Here is a 19,255-nt window from a genome sequence, read left to right as displayed (position 1 = left end):
CCGCCGCTGCTGTGCACCGCCCCCGCCGCTTGCGCGCCACCCCCGCCAACCCGCTCCGCCGCTCGCCGTCGCCGTCCCGTGCCTCCACCGCCGCTTTGCTTCCCCGGAGCCACCACCGTTGACCACTGTTGCCATGAACCTGTATAAAACCGCCCCGGTTCGCCGGTTCGTTTTCGGTTCTTCGAATTAGATCGATTTATTTTTAGGGTTAGGGTTTTTCTCGGTTTTTACGTTCGCATCTAATTTGCGGACGTTTGTCCGTTAATCCGTAGTAGCGAAAAACATTTGTTCGTTTGGTTCTGTTAGAGAACGTTTGTTTGATAGGTTTTTCTTTTTATTTTATTTTCAGTCAGGGACCTATCCATGAATACTTTTCTCACAGATTAGTCCCTGATCTTCGAACCTTCGCAACTTTTTGCTCGCTTGTCCAAATCCAGTGAAACTAGCAACAAAATCTTTGTCTTGTTCCCCTCTTTCCAGATAACCAACTTGAACATGGTTTTGACGAATTAAAATTTGGTTGCAAGCATACTTGAATTCAAACTTCTTTTGATCGTAGTTTGAGTTGCTCCGATTTGGTTGATTCTTTTTGCAAATCGACTCTCTTCAGTTGAACTTTCAGTTTGGATCTTTTCATTTGAGTTTTACCCTTGCATCTTATACTTGAGTGCTTATGTCTCCTATTGTTTGTTCACGATGGAGTTTCCGGAGTGTGAAGCGTGCTACTACGAGTCACTAGGGTTTTTAGATCGTCAGCAAGGCAAGTAACACTTTGATCATATCCCTTATTACCCAGTTTTTATGCATTAGTATCAATCCTCAAACATTGCATGAGTAGGATCTGTTTAACATGTGGGTATTGGGAAGTAGTTGTTGAGGTAGTACCTATTGCCCTTTTATTCAAACCTTCGGAGTTACCACGTTACGCTTATTATACTTTGCTATGCTATGCTCGTAGACGTGGTTTGGTTTGAGAGATTCATGACAGTTGTGAGTATTATTTATGAACTAATGGTTTACTTAAGGTGTCTACTTTAACACCCATCTGGGTGGATTGGTTTGCGGGCACCTGGGGAATCCAGTATTGTCCAAGGAGAATCCCTGGGTATCCGTGTGATTTTTCCTATGGTTTACTGATACGTCTCCATTGTATCTACTTTTCCAAACACTTTTGCCCTTGTTTTGGACCCTAACTTATATGATTTGAATGAAACTAACCCGGACTGACACTGTTTTCAGGAGAATGGCCATGATGTTGTTTTATGTGCAGAAAACAAAAGTTCTCGGAATGACCTGAAACTCCACGGAATATCTTACAATAAATAATAAAAAAAATCCTCGCCAAAGATGAATACCAGGGGGCCCACACCCTTTCCACGAGGGTGGGGGCGCCCCCCTACCTCATGGGCCCTCTGGAGACCTCCCGACTCCAACTCCAACTCTATATATTTGCTTTCAGGGAGAAAAAATGGGAGAGAAGATTTCACCGTGTTTTACGATACGGAGCCGCCGCCAAGCCCTAAAACCTCTCTGGAGGGCTGATTAGGAGTCCGTTCGGGGCTCCGGAGAGGGGGATTCGTCGCCGTCGTCATCATCAACCATCCTCCATCACCAATTTTATGATGCTCACCATCGTGCGCGAGTAATTCCATTGTAGGCTTGCTGGACGGTGATGGGTTGGATGAGATTTATCATGTAATCGAGTTAGTTTTGTTAGGGTTTGATCCCTAGTATCCACTATGTTCTGAGATTGATGTTGCTATGACTTTGCTATGCTTAATGCTTGTCACTAGGGCCCGAGTGCCATGATTTCAGATCTGAACCTATTATGTGTTATGATCCATTAACCCCGAAGTGACAATAGTCGGGATACTTACTGATGATGACCGTAGTTTGAGGAGTTCATGTATTCACTATGTGCGGATGCTTTGTTCCGGTTCTCTATTAAAAGGATGCCTTAATATCCCTTAGTTTCTATTAGGACCCCGCTGCCACGGGAGGGTAGGACAAAAGATGTCATGCAAGTTCTTTTCCATAAGCACGTATGACTATATTCGGAATACATGCCTACATTACATTGACGAATTGGAGCTAGTTCTGTGTCACCCTATGTTATGACTGTTACATGATGAACCGCATCCGGCATAATTATCCATCATTGATCCGATGCCTACGAGCTTTCAATATATTGGTTTACGCTTATTTACTTTCCCGTTGCTATTGTTACAATCACTACGAAATACCAAAAACATTACTTTGCTTTCGTTACTCTTTTGTTACCGTTACCATCACTATCATATTACTTTGCTACTAAATACTTTGCTACAGATACTAAGTTTCCAGGTGTGGTTGAACTAACAACTCAGCTGCTAATACTTGAGAATATTCTTTGGCTCCCCTTGTGTCGAATCAATAAATTTGGGTTGAATACTCTACCCTCGAAAGCTGCTGCGATCCCCTATACTTGTGGGTCATCAAGACTAATTTCTGGCGCTGTTGCCGGGGAGCATAGTTCTATTATTTGAGTCACTTGGGATTTATATCTGCTGGACACTATGAAGAACTTGAAAGATGCTAAGACAACAATTTATCCCTCAACTACGAGGGGAGCTAAGGAACTGCCATCTAGCTCTGCACTTGATTCACCTTCTGATATGAGTAAGCTTGCGACACCTAAACCTGTTTCTCCTATTCGTTCTGTTATGTCACATGTTATTGATGATGCTACTTCTGCTATAGATGATACTTATGATGAAACTACTTCTATGCTTGATACTACTATGCCACTTGGTGATTTTCTTGAGGAACGACTTGCTAGGGCTAGAGAGATTGAAAATATTGAATCTGATTATTATGATGAAAGTGATGATGAAGAATCACTTGTTATTCCCGAGGGTTATTTATTTGACCAAGAAGCTTCTTTAGCTATTTTAGCTTGCAAAGATAGATATGAACTCAAAAGGTTATTAGCTAAATGGAATAAGCAATCTCTAAATGCTAGGATGAAACCTGGCCCTGCTTTTGCTACTTCACCTATCTGTGTTACTGATAAGGGTTATGAATTCTCTGTTGATCCTAATATAATTACTTTAGTTGAATCTGATCCTTTTCATGGCTATGAATCTGAAACTGTTGTGGCACATCTTACTAAATTAAATGATATAGCCACCCTGTTCACTAATGATGAGAGATCTCGCTACTTTTATATCCTTAAAATATTTCCGTTCTCATTAAAGGGTGATGCTAAGATATGGTTTAATTCTCTTGATCCTGGTTGTGTGTGTAGTCCCCAGGATATGATTTCCTACTTCTCTGCTAAATATTTCCCTGCTCATAAGAAACAAGCCGCTTTAAAGGAAATATACAACTTTGTGCAGATTAAAGAAGAGAGTCTCCCACAAGCTTGGGGGAGGCTTCTCAAGTTACTTAATGCTTTGCTTGATCATCCTCTTAAGAAAAATGAAATACTTGATATCTTTTATAATGGACTAACCAATGCTTCCAGAGATTACCTGGACATTTGTGTTGGTTCTCTTTTCAGGGAAAGAACACCGGATGAAGCTGAAATCTTATTGAATAATATGTTGACAAATGAAAAATAATTGGGCACCTCCTGAGCCAGCTCCGGAGCCAGCTCCTGCTCCAATTAATGATCCTATTCCTAAACCAACTCCGAAGAAGAGAGGTGTTCTATTTCTCAGTCCCGAAGATATGCAAGAGGCAAAGAAATCTATGAAAGAAAAAGGTATTAAAGCTGAAGATGTTAAGAATTAGCTCCTATTGAAGAAATACACGGTCTTAATTTACCGCCTATTGAAGAAACATATGATCTTAATCCTTTATTTATTGAAGAACCTCCAGACCTCGATAACCCGACACAGGTAGTAAAGGTAAATTCTCTCTATAGATATGATAAAGCTAAAATCCCTCCTGCTAAAATTGCTAGTCAATGCTTGGATCAGTTTGATAATTTTATGTTTAAGCAAGAAGACTTCAATGCTTATTTTGGTAGACAATTAAAACAAGATGCTGATATGATTAAATATTTGGGTGATTATATGGCTAATATTAGAGGTGAACTTAAACTTGTTAGCAAACATGCTTCTATGGTTACCACTCAAGTAGAATAAGTACTTAAAGCTCAAAAGCAATTGCTCAATGAGATGAATAGTAAGAAAAATGATTATGCTGTTAAAGTGGCTACTAGAAATGGTAGAATGACTCAGGAACCTTTGTATCCTGAAGGCCACCCTAAGAGAATTGAGCAAGATTCTCAGAGAAATAATATTGATGCACCTAGTTCTTCTAAAAGGAAGAAAAAGAAAAATGATAGAACTGTGCAAACTTCTAGTGAACCTATTGCTGAACCACCTGATAATCCAAATGGTATATCTATGTCTGATGCCGAAACACAATCTGGCAATGAACATGAACCTAATCTAAATGATAATGATGATGTTCATACTGATGCTCAACCTAGTAATGATAATGATGTAGAAATTGAACCTGCTATTGATCTTGATAACCCACAATCAAAGAATCAACGTTATGATAAGAAAGACTTTGTTGCTAGGAAACATGGTAAAGAAAGAGAGCCTTGGGTTCAGAAACCCATGCCTTTTCCTCCCAAACCATCCAAGAAAAAGGATGATGAGGATTTTGAGCGCTTTGCTGAAATGATTAGACCTATCTTTTTGCGTATGCGATTGACTGATATGCTCAAAATGAATCCTTATGCTAAGTATGTGAAAGATATTGTTACAAATAAAAGAAAGATATCAGAAGTTAAAATTTCCACCATGCTTGCTAATTATACTTTTAAGGGTGGAATACCAAAGAAACTTGGAGATCCAGGAGTACCTACTATACCATGCTCCATTAAAAGAAATTATGTTAAAACTGCTTTATGTGATCTTGGAGCCGGTGTTAGTGTTATGCCTCTCTCTTTATATCGTAGACTTGACTTGAATAAGTTGACACCTATTGAAATATCTTTGCAAATGGTTGATAAATCTACTACTATACCTGTTGGTATTTGTGAGGATGTGCCTGTTGTGGTTGCAAACGTTACTATTTTAACAGACTTTGTTATTCTTGATATTCCTGAGGACGATAGTATGTCTATTATTCTTGGAAGACCTTTTCTTAATACTACAGGGGCTGTTATTGATTGCAACAAAGGCAATGTCACTTTTCATGTTAATGGTAAGGAGCATACGGTACACTTTCCGAGGAAACAACCTCAAGTTCATAGTATCAATTCTATCAGAAAAGTTCCATCGATTATATTTGGAGGTTTTGAATTTCCTCTTCCTACTGTCAAGAAGAAATATGATATACTTATTATTGGGGATGTGCATATTCCCGTTGAGGTAACCTAGTGTTATTCAAAATTTCTCCAGTTTCATGTTAATCGGAATGAGTTTGTTAACAAGACTTAATCAACCTTGTTAGTGGATTCCTTTTGACGAGCATGAGATGGATGAAACTAGAAGCACAACCTTCTGTACCATCTTTATACTTTCTGTCATTTAGTTGAAATAAAGTAAAAATAGTATTTTTTTTGTCTCTTTCCTGATTTATCCGTGCAATATAAAAATGTCCCCAAAATAAAAGTCCTCAGAATGACATGCCAATTTAATATGATTTTTTCAGGAATATTTGAGGATTTATGGTGCAAAAATCACACCAGGGGGCCAACCACCTTGCCACGAGGGTGGAGGGCGCGCCCACCCCTCTAGGGTGTGCCCCCCTGCCTCGTGGGACCATGGTGGTCCTCCTGCACTTATTCCGGCACCCATCCTCTTCTTCTTCCTCCCACAAACACGAAAACCAACTCAAGCACGAGTTCCAGCCCTCTTTGCTGTAATTTTCGATCTCCTTGCTCAAAGCACCTTTGACAAAACTGCTTGGGGAGATTGTTCCTTGGTATGTGACTCCTCATTGGTCCAATTAGTTTTTGTTCTAGTGCTTTATTCATTGCAAATTTTTGCTGCTTAGGTGACCCTGTTCTTGAGCTTGCATGTCAAATTTATATGGTCAAAAGTAGTTTTGATGCATGATATAGGCCCTAGGCACTTGTAGGAGTAGTTGCTATCAATATTATTGAGTTTGGTTTAGTTTTATTTTGAAGTTACTAAAATTTTTCAGAATTTTTCAGAGGAAGAAATATGCTTAGAAAAATGTTCCAAGGTGGTTCTTTGAAGAAGCAAGGACCTAGGCTTGCAATACGTGATGCTGACGAAGAGCCACCAAGAGACGCTCCAGTGCGTCCTCGTGAGTGGCCTTCTAAAAATTTTATGGATCGAGTGGGAATAAAAGAAGAATTCAACGCATATTTGTGCAACGCTGATCTTGTGAGCTTTAAGGAAGAGAAGTGCAGTCAGTATCATAACCTCACTAGTTCCTTTGTGAGGAGGTTTGAATTTTCCACTTCATGTAATTCTCCAACTGTCCTATTTGATCTTTATGATAAATCTTATACCATGGACTTAGAGGATTTTACCACTGCATGCAAACTTCCACAATGGGGTAGTATAAGGGATCCTCGCAAATCTGAATTTAGAGATTTTCTTGCTAATATAACTGTGGGAGAATCTAGAGATATTACACAAGCTACCATAGGGAGCATCCACTTTCCTGCTATACATTATTTTGCTCTCTTCATAGGTAGATGCATAAATGGTAAAGATGAGGCATGTCACGTGTGTGTCCCTAACCTCAGTATTCTTAGGAGTGCTGTGTTAGGAGACAAATCATATAATTTGGGAGCCATTGTTGCACGTAGGTTGCATCATAATAGACTTAACAGAGATTTCTTTGGTGGAATTTATGCAACTCGCGTAGCTAATTTTCTTGGTATAGATGTAGGCGAAGATGATATTGAATTACCTCCTGCCTATCTAGATTTTAATGCTATGGTTCACCACCATTTTGTCGAGAGGAATGAATCACCTCTCCAGTACCGACTAATCTTTGACAGACGCCATGCTGTCCGTATTACTCTCCCTGCTCCTACTTTCTTTGATTATCAGGCTAGAGGAGGATATACTATTACCAGAGAGGAGGCAGATGAGTACGAGAGGAGGGCGGAGGCCGCTCGTCGCCACACTGCAGCTCAGGAGGCGATAGCCGCTGCATCACAGTACGACCCCAACAACTATTGTTATGGATATCAGCCAGGCCAGCCATGGCCATAAACCAACTTAGGCCAAAAGCCTAAGCTTGGGGGAGTACGTATTTCTCACCGACATTACATTTATGTTCACACACACTCATTGCTAGATGTCGGTGCTCATACTTTTTCATTGTATCATCCATGATAGTTTATTTCCTTTTATGCTTTATTCTTGTGTGCTTGATAAACCTTAAGAAAAAACCAAAAAAATTAGTTTTAGCTTTTAATTAATTAACTTTCCATGCTTTTAGTATTTATTAAAAAGAAAACCCAAAAATATGTCCAATTCTTCTTTTGCTTGTTGGGAGCTTTCCTGTGTAAATAGGTTTATTTCTTTTCTTTCTTTGGGGGTCAGTAGGAGAAGACCATGATTAAATTGTTGAAGTGGCTCTTATATGCTTTATTGTTGATTTAACCAAGAGCCCATATTGCTTTGTCTTCTCCTGTTTATTTGCTCGCAGATTACAGCTTAGTCCAATGCACGTGCACTCTTATTATTATTCACATCGTTCGGTCGTGCAAGTGAAAGGCAATTATGATGATATATGATGGACTGACTGAGATGAGAAAAGCTGGTATGAACTCGACCTCTTTTGTTTTTGTAAATATGATGAGTTTATCGTTCTTGATTCAGCTTGTTATGAATAAACATGTTTGCAATGACAATTAGAGATCTTAGTTGCTTGTGCCATGTTTGATTAGCTATGAGTTATAATGGTTTACCTTGCGTGCCAACATGCTATTGAGATGGTTATGATGTGGTATGATGGGGTGGTATCCTCCTTTGAATGATTTAAGTGACTTGACTTGGCACATGTTCACGCATGTAGTTGAAACAAATCAACATAGCCTTCATGATATTTATGTTCATGGTGGATTATATCCTACTCATGCTTTCATCCAATGTTTATTAATTTTAATGCATGTACGTGGCTGTTGTCGCTCTCTAGTTGGTCACTTCCCAGTCTTTTGCTAGCCTTCACCCGTACTAAGCGGGAATACCGCTTGTGCATCCAATCCCTTAAACCCCAAAGTTATTCTAGATGAGTCCACTATAACTTCGTATATGCGGTATCTACCTGCCGTTCCAAGTAAATTTGTATGTGCCAAACTCTAAACCTTCAAATAATCATACTGTTTTGTATGCTCGAATAGCTCATGTATCAACTAGGGCTTCCTATATCTTCCATGCTAGACGGGTTATTCTCAAGAGGAGTGGACTCCGCTCCTCACTCACGAGAAAATGGCTGGTCACCGGGATGCCCAATCCCATGCTTTATGCAAACTAAATCAAAAATAATTGCAAAATAAAACTCCCCTTGGGACCTGATGTATGTTGGAGGCACTCGTTGTTTCGAGCAAGCCATGGATTGATGTTTGTTGGTGGAGGGGGAGTATAAGCTTTACCATTCTGTTTGGGAACCGCCTATAATGTGTGTAGCATGGAAGATATCACCATCTCTTGGTTGTTATGTTGACAATGAAAGTATACCGCTCAAAATGTTAATTATCTCTATTTCAAAACCGAGCTCTGGCACCTCTACAAATCCCTGCTTCCCTCTCCGAAGGGCCTATCTATTTACTTTTATGTTGAGTCATCACCCTCTTATTAAAAGCACTAGCTGGAGAGCGCAGCTGTTATTTGCATTCATCACTGTTAATTTATATTGGGTGTGACTATGATTGGATCTCTTTTACCATGAATTACAATGTCTAGTCAGTCCTTGATCTTTAAAGGTGCTCCGCATTTATGTTTTGCGGTCTCAGAAAGGGCTAGCGAGATACCATCTTGTTATATCATATTATGATTGTTTTGAGAAAGTGTTGTCATCCGAGATTTATTATTATGGCTTGCTAGTTGATTATGCTATTGATATGGGTAATCATGAGACCTGAGAATTATTGCAAATATGGTTAGTTATAATCTTTGCTGGAAACTTGAATGCTAGCTTGACCTATTTACAACAACAAGAGCAAACAGAGTTTGTAAAAGTTTTTCTTTATTTCTTTCAGTTTGTCAACTGAATTGCTTGAGGACAAGAAAGGGTTTAAGCTTGGGGGAGTTGATACGTCTCCGTCGTATCTACTTTTCCAAACACTTTTGCCCTTGTTTTGGACTCTAACTTATATGATTTTAATGAAACTAACCCGGACTAACGCTATTTTCAGCAGAATTGCCATGATGTTGTTTTATGTGCAGAAAACAAAAGTTCTCGGAATGACCTGAAACTCCACGAAATATCTTACAATAAATAATAAAAAATCCTCGCCAAATATGAAGACCAGGGGGCGCACACCCTTTCCACGAGGGTGGGGGCGCGCCTCCTACCTCGTGGGCCCCTTGGAGACCTCCCGACTCCAACTCCAACTCTATATATTTGCTTTCGGGGAGAAAAAATAGGAGAGAAGATTTCACCACGTTTTACGATACGGAGCCACTACCAAGCCCTAAAACCTCTCTGGAGGGCTGATCTGGAGTCCGTTCGGGACTCCGGAGAGGGGGATTCATCGCCGTCGTCATTATCAACCATCCTCCATCACCAATTTCATGATGCTCACCACCGTGCGCGAGTAATTCCATCGTAGGCTTGCTGGACGGTGATGGGTTGGATGAGATTTATCATGTTATCGAGTTAGTTTTGTTAGGGTTTGATCCCTAGTATCCACTATGTTCTGAGATTGATGTTTCTATGACTTTGCTATGCTTAATGCTTGTCACTAGGGCCCGAGTGCCATGATTTCAGATCTGAACCTATTATGTTTTCATCAATATATGAGAGTTCTTGATCCTATCTTGCAAGTCTATAGTCACCTATTATGTGTTATGATCCGTTAACCCCCAAGTGACAATAATCGGGATACTTACCGTTGATGACCGTAGTTTGAGGAGTTCATGTATTCACTATGTGCTAATGCTTTGTTCCGGTTCTCTATTAAAAGGATGCCTTAATATCCCTTAGTTTCTATTAGGACCCTGCTGCCACGGGAGGGTAGGACAAAAGATTTCATGCAAGTTCTTTTCCATAAGCACGTATGACTATATTCGGAATACATGCCTACATTACATTGACGAATTGGAGCTAGTTCTGTGTCACCCTATGTTATGACTGTTACATGATGAACCGCATCTGGCATAATTATCCATCATTGATCCGATGCCTATGAGCTTTCAATATATTGGTTTACGCTTATTTACTTTCCTGTTGCTATTGTTACAATCACTACGAAATACCAAAAACATTACTTTGCTTTCATTACTCTTTTGTTACCATTACCATCACTATCATATTACTTTGCTACTAAATACTTTGCTGCAGATACTAAGTTTCCAGGTGTGCTTGAATTGACAACTCAGCTGCTAATACTTGAGAATATTCTTTGGCTCCCCTTGTGTCGAATCAATAAATTTGGGTTGAATAGTCTACCCTCGAAATCTGTTGCGATCCCCTATACTTGTGGGTCATCATTTGGCACCCAGGCTCAAAGGGATCATTATGTTATTCATCCTGGAAACTTTCATGTGCAGCCACAAGCCACTATGGGCTCTGGCATAGTTGAGTAAGTTGTGGCAAACCTTTCCATGATGGGCTAGCAGATGTAGGGGATTGTAGGTGTACCGACCTATGTATCGGTTAAGGGGACCTCTTCGGAAAGATTGTGTCTCGGTCATCCATTTCTGAAACATCATGCAGTGCGAGAAATTAAATGGAGGAGATCAAGTCTTGTGGGGAAAAGTCCTCGGTTATGGACATCTTGAGTATTTGGTACTTGAATTATTATGTTGATCTCCTCACTTTATTTAATTAATAATTTGTTGGGTTAATGTTAATTTGGGATTGAGTTGGGGTTACCTTCTCAATATTATTTCAACAAACTTTGTAGTTAAATATTGTTGTAGGAAAAAATTAGCTTTATGCAAAATCAAACTTAGAGCCTCCACCAGCCAAATATGCATGTAGTGATAGCCATTATTCAGCATTGCTCTACAGTGTGAAATTGCCAGTACATTCAATGTACTGACGTGCATGGCTGCAACGTCTCATGTTGTAGGATTCCTACGACGAGTAAGTGATACGTTTGGGTTACGATGTCTACACTCAACTTTGCCGTTGGTGTTGATGGGAATCCACAACTTTGTTGTTACTTCCGCTATATGGATTGAGGTAATAGTATTTACGTTACTTTATGGATGTGATTTACCTCTGTTATAAATCCTCAAGTACTGTGTGTGTCAGCATATCGATCCATGGATGACACTTAAGCACAAAGACTTGACCGTCTGAGGTCGGGTCGCTACAAGATGGTATCAGAGCACATGTTGACTATAGGACGTGACCTCTAGAAACTAGCAAGCCCATATGAAAGATTTTCTCTAAAACCTTATTTTCAAAAAGATTTCCTTTCTCTCTTCTTTTCCGAGCTTTATCAAATATTCCCTTTTAGTTAGACTATATTGAGGGAGTCCTGGACTAAGGTGTCCTCGGGCGTCCGGCCTGTCGGACATGGGCCAAACTGATGGGCTATATGAAGATACAAGACCGAAGACTCTCACCCATGTCCGGATGGGACTCTCTTTGGCATGGATGGCAAGCTTGGCATTCGGATATGAAGATTCCTTTCTCTGTAACTGACTTTGTATAACCCTAGTCCCCTCCGGTGTCTATATACGCCGGATGGTTTAGTACGTAGGGGCAGAGACAATCATAATCACATAGGCTAGACTTCTAGGGTTTTAGCCATTACGATCTCGAGGTAGATCAACTCTTGCAATACTCATATTCATCAAGATCAATCAAGCAGGAAGTAGGGTATTACCTCCATAGAGAGGGCCCAAACCTGGGTGAACATCGTGTCCCCTGTCTCATGTAACCATCAACCTTAGATGCATAGTTTGAGACCCCCTACCCGAGATCCGCCGGTTTTGACACCGACATTGGTGCTTTCATTGAGAGTTCTGATGTGTCGTCATCAGAAGGTTCGATGGCTCCATCCATCATCTACAACAACGCTGCCTGGGGGGATGTCTTTCTCCCTGGCTAGATCTTCGTATTCAGCGGCTTCGCACTGTGGGCCAACTCGCTTGGTCATCTAGAGCAGGACAGCTACGCCCCTGGCCGTCAGGTCAGGTTTGGAAGCTTGAACTACGTCGCTGATATCCACGGAGACTTGATCTTTGACGGATTTGAGCCCATGGCAGCTGCTCCCTGCCACCACAATGAACATCACCTAAATCTGTCATCGTACCATACCTAGGAGATTGCGCCTGTAAGCGCTCTAGCCCTAGATCCGGAGCAGCTTGCGCCATCCGAAGACAGGAAGCTTAACCCTGCCACGGAAGCCGCAGACTCAGCGGCGTTGGAGCCACACACAAACCCAACCTCGAGCGGGGTCTGCGTCACCGGACTCCCGGATTCATCTCCGGCCACTGGTTCTGAACAACGTGCATCCGCGTCCGCCGAGAGCCTTACCAGACACCAATTGTCGAATATAGTTTCGCGGACATCTTCCAACACTGACCTTTAGGCGATGTGCTAAACTCATTAAAACCCCTCTCTTTAGCAGGGGACTCATAGCTGAATTATATCCGGTTTGAACTAGGGGCTAATGATGGGGAATTTCGCTTCCCACCCACCTCCCACTTAATAGCCACTGTCGAAGATCTAACCGACATGCTCAACTATGATTGCTAAGACATCAGCGGTATGGCCGACGATGCCGAAGAAGAGCATGCCCAAAACCCGCCATTTACCGGGTGCTGGACGGCCACCTCCTCCTACGACATATACATGGTGGACACACCAAACGATAATAGTGGCGATGACAAGGAAGATCCAGTCGAGGACAGGCCTCCTGAAATACAGCCAAAGCGCCGACGTCGGCAGCGCCGCTCTAAGCCACGCCGCGGAAAAGACAGCAATACCGACACAAACGATACTACCGATGATGCCGAAGACAATGAAGACCCCGCCAAGCCAACCTCCGAACAGGAGAACGGGAAGATGGGAGAGTTAGCCTTGATGAACAAGCCATGAACAAAGACTTGGAGGACAGCAACTACCTTCCGCTCTCTGAGGATGAGGTGAGCCTCGGCAATGAGGACTTTATCGTGCCTAATGAACCTCTTGAACAGGAGCGCTTTAAGCACCAGCTAATAGCCACTGCAAGGAGCCTGAAAAAGAAGCAGCAGCAACTTCAAGCTGATCAAGATCTGCTCAACGATAGATGGACTAATGTCCTGGCAGCCGAGGAATACGGCCTCGGGCGACCACTCAAAAGTTACCCGAAGCGCAAATTACTACCTCAATTCGATGACAAGGTGCTGGAGCCCATGCCATTAGTGCACAATGCGGCTGACCGACCACCACGTGGCCGGGACAAAGCGGCAACTCAAGCCGAACACTAGCCCGTACTACCTCCTTGTAAAGGCAGGGATAAAACAGCTCGGGCATGTACAAATGACCTTCAGCAAGACTTGGACTGTAGAGCATGACATACGAGATCGATCTAAGGATCGCGGTGGTGTGCCCCGACACGCGACGACGGCTATCTATTTGGACGTGACAAGCCTAATCACGCACGGGCCGAATGCCGCTGACGGACTCCATCTGAGCTACGTCGCGATGTGGCCCGATATAGAAGCGTCGCACACCCTCTTTGCTTCATTGATGAAGTAATGGAGCATGAATTCCCAGAAGGGTTTAAACCGATGAATATCGAATCATACGATGGAACAACAGATCCCGTGGTATGGATTGAAGATTTTCTTCTCCATGTCCACATGGCTCGTGGTGATGATCTCCACGCCATCAAATACCTCCCATTAAAACTAAAGGGACCAGTGTGGAACTGGCTAAACAACCTTCCAGAGAACTCCGTAGGCAGCTCGGAAGACCTGGAATATGCCTTTCGTGATAACTTCCAAGGTACATATGTCCGTCCACCAGATGCCGATGACTTAAGTCACATGATCCAGCAGCCCGGAGAGTCAACCAGGAAGCTCTGGAATAGGTTCATAATTAAAAAGAACCAAATTGCCGATTGTCCGGACGCTGAAGCCCTCGCGGCCTTCAAACACAGCATCCGGGATGAGGGGCTCTCCTGCCACCTCGGTCAAGAAAAACCAAAATCCATGGCAGCCCTTACCGCTCTAATGACCCACTTTTGCACGGGAGAAGACAGCTGGCTCGCTAGTAGAAGCAACAACGCCAGCGATCCGGGCACTTCTGAAGTCCGAGACGACAACGGTAAGCCACGGCGCAATAAACACAAGTGTCGCAATAATAATGAAAGAACGCAAGGCACGACGGTCAACGCCGGATTCAGCGGCTCCAAACCCGGTCAACGGAAAAGCCATTCAAGTCAAATAGTGACGAACCATCCAATCTAGACAAAATACTGGATCGGCCCTGCTAGATTCATGGCACCCCCGATAAACCAGCTACTCACACCAACATAAGTTGTTGGGTCTTCAAACAAGCCGGCAAGCTTAATGCCGAACACAAGGGGAAGGGGCCGCCCAGTGACAGCAATGACGAAGAGACTTGCCAGCCGAATACCTAGGGTCAGAAGCAATTTCCCCTCAAAGTAAAAACCGTAGACATGGTATACGTGACGCACACCCCTAGAGGGGAGCGCAGGCACGCACTATGAGATGCATACACCATAGAGTCGTTCCCCCCAAAATTTCGCCAAATCCGCCCCGAAGGTTCGGCGGCTCTGATCATCGATGCAATTATCGATGGGTTCCATCTCACGGAAGTCCTTATGGATGGCGGCAGTAGCCTTAATCTACTTTACCAAGACACTGTCCGCAAAATGGGCATCGATCCTTCAAGAATCATGCTTTGTTGTTGGCTTTTTCAGAGAAGTCATATCTGCCGGATCAACATTGTCCTTATAGAACTTCAGCTCCTCCGTTGCACAAACCGACTAAGCATAGGCCGCATCACCTTCTTCACATTCCAAAGCAATCTTTCTGCTCCCATGTATTGTGATTGTCCCCTTATGACCTGTCATCTTAAGCTGCAGATAAACATAATAGGGCCTTGCCATGAACTTAGCATAAGCCGGCATTCCAAACAGGGAATGATATGGACTCTTGATTTTCACCACTTCAAAAGTCAATGTCTCTGATCTTGAATCATGATCATCTTCAAAAGCAACCTCTAGAGCTATCTTGCCAACTGGGTACGCCGATTTACCAGGCACCACACCATGAAAAATGGTGTTCGATGGTTTAAGATTTTTATCTATCAACCCCATGCGACGGAAGGTTTCATAGTAAAGAATATTGATACCGCTCCCTCCATCCATGAGTACCTTGGTGAACTTATACCCCCAACCTGAGGTGCCACCACTAAGGCTAGATGACCTGGATTATCAACCCGAGGTGGATGCTCCTCTCGACTCCACAAAATGGGCTGTTCAGACCAGCGCAAGTAACGGGGCACCACCGGTTCAACGGAGTTTACTGCCCTTTTATGAAGCTTCTGATCGTGCTTACATAAGCTAGTGGTGAAGACATGGCACTGCCCACTATTCAACTGTTTCAGATTACTTTGATAACCCGATTGTTGTTGCAGCTAACTCCCTTGATGATTATAACCTACCTGGTTGCCTTGACTGAATTGATTACCATGTCCAGTTTGGTTGCCTTGAAATCCTGAACCGGAGTTGCCTCCACCATAACCCGGCCCATGAGAACCACCTCCTGAACCGCCGGGCGGTCCATGGTCGTATTGAAAAAGATTTGAATTTTTGAACTCCCGCATAATAAAGCAATCTTTCCAAAGGTGCGTAGCTGTCCTTTCTTTCGACCCGTGCTTTGGGCAAGGCTGGTTTAACAGGCGCTCAAGATTGGGACCTGATCCTCCACTCCGCTGGGGCGGTTTACCCTTATGGCGGTGACTATTCTCCTGGGTGTTGGTGTTAGCCACAAAATCCAAACTGCTATCTGCCTTGCGCTTACCATTGTTCCCATTACCCACCGGGTTATGCTGCTGCCCCTTGGTACTGCCATTCCTCTTTCCCTTCGCCGACCTTTTATCATCAGACTCAAGGTCCTTGGTGCTATCCGAGTCGGCATACTTAACCAGAGCTGCCATAAGCGTTGCCATGTCATTGGAGTGACGGTTGAGTCTTCCCAAGTGCAGCTTCAAAGGCGTAAACCGGCAATTGCCTTCCAATGTCAAGACTACCGTATCAGCATTGATGTGGTCTAATGAATGCAGAATAGCTGATACTCGTTTCACCCAATGGGTTGTAGACTCCCCTTCCTCTTGAACACAGGCGGCTAGGTCCACAATTGACATAGGCTTCTTACACATATCTTTGAAATTCTGGATAAACCGGCTTTTTAACTCAGCCCATGATCCAATGGAGTTAGCTGGTAAACTTTTCAGCCAGGTACGAGCCGTTCCTTCCAGCATCATGGTGAAGTACTTAGCACATGCTGCATCATCCACATCCAGCATCTCCATCGCCATCTCATAGCTTTCGACCCATGATTCGGGGGGTAAATAGGCAGTGTAATTGGGCACCTTACGAGGACCCTTGAAATCCTTAGGCAGCCGCACATTGCGTAAGGCCGGGGTGAGACACGACACCCCCAAAGAACTGAAAACCACACCTGGTTCCACCGAAGTGGCTGGACGAACAGGAGTAAGCTGACGGGACGCGCATTGCGCTGCTAACTCGGCTTCTCGACGTGCCCTACCGTGATCCACCACATCCTGGGCATTAGCACCGCCGCCCACCGGGTTGTGCCCTCGCGGCGGGTTATGGTTTCGCGCACTGCTTGACACAGCCGGTTCATCAATATGCCTACTGTAGCTCCGACTTGGGCGGGGGGTGGAATGAATCCTCTCGCGACTGTACGAATAAGCATGCTATTGGGTCAAAGCTGTCTGAAGGAGCTCTCTAGCCCATCGTGTTTCAACTGCTACTGGAGACTCGCCTTCGATCAAGAGAGCCGCCAATCGTGAAGCGGCGGCAATGATGTTATCCAACGAGTTAGAGTAATGACCCGGAGGCGTTGAGACGTGCTGTGACAGGACATTGTTCTGACGAGGCGGATCCATCGTGCGTGGTTCCTGCCCCTGGTGTGTTAAATAGATTCCTTCCCTCATAAACCGGAGGCAGGTGAGACCGGTACCTTCTCCTTATGACATCATTTGATGCGCTCTGATCCAGCATAAGTCGATAAGCCTGTGCCTCTAACTCGGCCTGCTCTGCGGCCATCCTGGTGTTCTCTGTTGCCAGATCTACCTTAGCTTGAGCTATCTGGTCCATCACCTTTGCAATCTCTGCGTTATGCTGGTCCTGATCTGCCGGATTAACCTCAGCTGCTAGCAATGTTGCCAAAGTGTCAAATAAATCAGACAAAACCTGTACCGGCGGTGGTGCAGGGCCTCCTGCCCCAGCTGGTGTTGCAGCTACTGAACTGGAAATTATTGCTGCTGTAGTAGAAGAATGCTGCACCGACTGTGTACCGGCCATGAAAATCGCGACTCAGCTCGGCGGATCAGAGAGGTCCGGAATACTGTCGCCATCGGAACCGCCCCTAATCCGGCCATCATGTAGCTGATATAGCGACTCGGTCTCTCTGGTTGAAGACTCGTCATTAGAGTAAATGACGGTTTCACCACCAGATACCGATCTATCCTCAGATCCCACTCCGTGGATGACTCCCCGAAGGCATGCTTTACGGTAGGCTGAACCCGGGCAGGTCTTGCTCGCTAAGCCATCTCGGTGATGTCGGTGCAGATGTCCGGCTTAGGGCCCGGTTCGTCGATCTTGCCAATGAAGACGTGTATTCTGCCAAAGGGGACCCGATACCCTTACTCAATCGAGCCAGCCTCGGGGCCCCAGCCTGTGTCGTCGATGTAGAGCTTGCCGCGACGACTCTTGGTCAGCCAGCCTACAACATATCCCTTGAGTCCTTCGAAGCTGCCCTTTAAGAACTCGAAACCATCATGCGATAGCCCCATGGTGGGTGCCAACTGTCGTGGCTTTGTCACGGCAGATGTGCTAGTGGGAGGACTTAGTCATGGAGACATCACGACGGGTTAGCTTAAAGGGGTTAAAGCGGAACAAGGGACGCAAGGAATTATACTGGTTCGGCCCCTTACGATGAAGGTAAAAGCCTAACCCAGTTGTGATGGAATTGCTAGGGTTTCGATGACCAGGGTGCAAATCCGCTTTGCCTGGCTCTCGAGTTATTGTTTGTTGTCCCTAAACCGCTTTCGGGTCGTCCCTTTATATACACAGGTTGACGCCCGACGGTTTACAGAATCCTGAGGCCGGCTCATAAACATGCCCGGCTCAGTTTCTACCATTCCTTGTCTTACAACATAAGTTACATATCATATGGCGGTTTATGTCTACGGGCCCTGATCCGCCTTTGGGCCCTGGGCCTTCATATCAGATCTCCTCCGTAAAGCGCTATACTCCTTGTCTTCATGGGCTTTAAGCATGACTAACTCATCGTTGGCATAACCTGGCCCCTCATGGCCGGTTTATACTTAGTAGTAATATCCCCAAAACCTAGCGTAGAAGCTCACTGTAGGGGCTCCGTCACATTGGAAGTCGTTTTCGGTTCGCCGAACAACTTTCGAAGCGAAGGCTTGACCTTTGATATTGTCTCGTTCCAAAGTAGCTATGCACTTCTGGGACGTCCCGCTTTTGCTCGTTTTAATGCGGACCCACCCTACGCCCGTGCAAAACTTAAGACATCCGATCCATGCAGCGACATAACAATAAAGGGAAATACGGAACAATCCCTCCACACAGAGGGTCATACTACGGCTACCACAGTCGAAGTACAAAGCGGCTTCATCAAGCCGCATATCTCATCAGCCATTAAGCCGCCGGTCTCTATTAAATGGGACCGATCAATCTCAGAGCTGGATTAGCAGTTGTGCCTCTGTCGTTCACCTCATATACCCGCGAAGTTTGTACCGCACATACATAATTATGTACTTCAAATACCCTAGTCATCGGCAAAGGCACAATATGGACAGGCCTACAAGCACTCCCATAGCCTCCTTTTCTTTTCTTTTCTAACTATTTTTTACCTTT

Source organism: Triticum dicoccoides, chromosome 3A (genome assembly GCF_002162155.2).
Source record: "Triticum dicoccoides isolate Atlit2015 ecotype Zavitan chromosome 3A, WEW_v2.0, whole genome shotgun sequence".
NCBI classification, from domain to species: domain Eukaryota; kingdom Viridiplantae; phylum Streptophyta; class Magnoliopsida; order Poales; family Poaceae; genus Triticum; species Triticum dicoccoides.
This window is presented reverse-complemented; position numbering follows the sequence as displayed.